This window comes from Palaemon carinicauda, chromosome 2, assembly GCF_036898095.1.
Source record: "Palaemon carinicauda isolate YSFRI2023 chromosome 2, ASM3689809v2, whole genome shotgun sequence".
Classification (NCBI taxonomy): Eukaryota; Metazoa; Arthropoda; class Malacostraca; order Decapoda; family Palaemonidae; genus Palaemon; species Palaemon carinicauda.
In genome coordinates, this window is record NC_090726.1 from 107,538,771 (window position 1) to 107,541,969 (window position 3,199).

Here is a 3,199-nt window from a genome sequence, read left to right on the forward strand (position 1 = left end):
TTCCCCGTGTTCAATGTCCATTTTACCCAATAAAACTACATTTATATCATAAAATACACATATTTTGATTTTTTAAATATTTTTTCTTATTTTTCAATAGTTTTCTATGTCATATTATTAACTAGAATTCAATATTATGAACCCAAACGGTAATATTATTAACTAAAATGTAATTTTATGAAAAAAGATAATACAAATGTTAACCACAAAAAAAAGTTAACCGAAATGGTAATATTATTAAAAAAAAAAAAAAACATGTTATGAACTTCATTGGTAATATTATGAACATTTTTTATTGGTTTTCCAAAGTTTTATTAATTGATTTTGTTGAAATTTTATTGAAATTTACGCATTTTTTCAATTAAAAAATAATTGTCGGGAATTTGAAAAATTATGAGCAGGTTAATAAAAAAAATAGATTGATAATGCCCATGAATATATATTTAAAACAAATAATAATCGTTTTCTATGACAAATAAAAGATTTTTTGCGGTGACTAATGTATTTATTAATAGTATTACAAAAAATAATTTAAGAGTGTTACACAGAAAACATAACCACGCAAAATATTATCTTAACTTTTTTGAATTTTGTTAAATTTTAATAACTTTTAAATAATTATTTTATTGTTACTGTTATTCAGTTATATGTAATAGTAGCTGTACTGTACATCTGTATATGTATATAAACCCCAGAATATGAACTGCAATACATCATTAGACTTCTAATTTACGACCAAGTAACATATAGTTGATAGCTAAATATTTTAGTAATGGAGGATAATAATTCTCCGGTTATTGGTATTGACCTGGGAACTGCTTATTCGTGTGTTGCTGTTTTTCAAAATGAAAAAGTTGAAATTATTGCTAATGACCAAGGAAATAGAACCACTCCTTCTTATGTTGCATTCAATGACACCGAAAGACTTATTGGGGAAGCGGCAAAAAATCAATGTGCTTTGAATCCAAAAAATACCATTTTTGATGTAAAAAGGTTAATGGGGAGAAATTATATAGATGATTGCGTTCAACGAGTAATTAAAATCTTACCCTATGAAATTATTGACGAAGAGAATAAACCAAAAATACAAGTCGAACATAAAAAAGAGAAAAAGGTGTTAACCCCAGAAGAAGTATCTTCAATGATATTATCAAAAATGAAAAAAATCGCAGAAAATTATTTGGGACGAAATATAAATAAAGCTGTTATTACAGTTCCGGCTTATTTTAACGATTCTCAGCGACAGGCTACCAAAGATGCTGGGACCATCGCTGGACTTGATGTTATTCGAATAATTAATGAACCCACAGCCGCCGTCATCGCTTATGGATTAAATAATGATACAAAAGAACAAAACGTTTTAATATTTGATTTGGGTGGGGGGACTTTTGATGTATCTATATTGAATATTAGTAATGATGGCATTTTTGAAGTTAAATCAACAGCAGGAGATACTCATCTTGGGGGAGAAGATTTTGATAGTATTTTATTAGATTATTTTATGCGAGAATTCAACAAAAAATATAAAAAAGATTTAAGCAATAATAAAAGATCATTAAGGCGTCTTCGTTCTGCCTGTGAAACTGCTAAACGAACTTTATCTTCATCTACACAAGCGACAATCGAAATTGATTCGTTATATGAGGGAATTGATTTTCATACTACCATTACTCGCGCTAAATTTGAAAATTTGTGTGGGAGTTTATTCAAAAATACTCTAGTGCCAGTTGAAAGGGCGTTAATTGATGCTAAGCTCGATAAGAGTGACATCGATGAAATTGTTTTGGTTGGAGGTTCTACGCGTATTCCAAAAATACAAAACCTCCTTCAAACTTTTTTTAATGAAAAGAATTTGAATAAGTCGATTAATCCAGATGAGGCTGTAGCCTATGGTGCTGCCATTCAAGCTGCCATTCTCAGTGGAGATAAATCTGATAAGATCAAAGATTTATTATTACTGGATGTGACTCCCCTTTCATTAGGTATTGAAACTGCCGGTAATATTATGACTACCTTGATTAAAAGGAACGCGACAATTCCTACTAGCAAATTTGAGAACTTCACTACGTATAGTGATAACCAAGAATGTGTTAATATTAAAATATATGAAGGAGAAAGAACTAAAACTAAAGATAATAATTATTTGGGGGGGGGGGGGGTTTCAATTAAATAATATACCCCAGGCACCCAAGGGTATACCTAAAATTAAGGTTACATTTGATATTGATGCTAATGGGATATTAAATGTGTCAGCAACCGAAGAATCTTCCGGCAAATCAGAAAAAATTACTATAACTAATGACTCGGGAAGATTAAACAAAGAAGAGGTAGATCGAATGATCAAAGAAACTAAAATGTATGCTGCTCAAGACCGGGAATTAAGAAACGATATAGAAGCTAAATGTAAATTAGAATCATATTGCTTAGAAATACAAAATAATATTATAAATAATAACAGTAGTAATATAGATATATTTAAATCAAAATTAGAAAGTACTCTCAAGTGGATTGATGAAACCCCCTCTGCTAAACAAAAAGATTATGAAAATAAATTGAAAGAAATAAAAAAGGATTATGAACATATACTTGGGGGAAATGAATCAAATTTACATAATAATCAATTCAACCCAACCATTGAAGAAGTTGACTAATAAACAGAGAAGGGTTTTCATAATTTATTAATATAAAATTTTATATATTAAAAAATGAATAATTTCAAAAGTTACCAAGAAGGAATAAATACCCCAATAGATCTTTTAAAATGCAGTTTCCCGTTCTGGATACACCAACAATATCTATTTTCTCATTATTATTTAGATGTCGATAAAGCAGATGTCCCTTTTGATTTAAAATATATAAATGTATATGCCACTGATCGACTATATTATTTACACCACAAAAAATCACCATTTTATAAAAATGTAAATGAGTGTGTAATGGTTGGAAGAATGAATGATTTAAAAAATAAGAAGTTGGTATTGTATTTCTATATGCACGGAGCTACGTGGAATGATGGACTTGAAAACGAAGGGTATATTTTTTGGGCAAGAGACCCTAATTTATTGCTTCAAGTTATTTACATTGAAAATGAGCTGAGGCAAACTGTTTATAATAACCTGAAATTAGATAACACTGGGGTAATGACGCTAAAGCCATATCCTAGAGCAATCCACTATAGATATAGAAGTAACTGCAATCA

General features: G+C 29.3%; 1 pseudogene; it reads left to right on the top strand.

The window, feature by feature from the left end:
* The first annotated feature begins 772 nt into the window (after window positions 1–772).
* Window positions 773–2,651, top strand: LOC137619105 (heat shock cognate 71 kDa protein-like; annotated as a pseudogene).
* The last annotated feature ends 548 nt before the right edge of the window (window positions 2,652–3,199 follow it).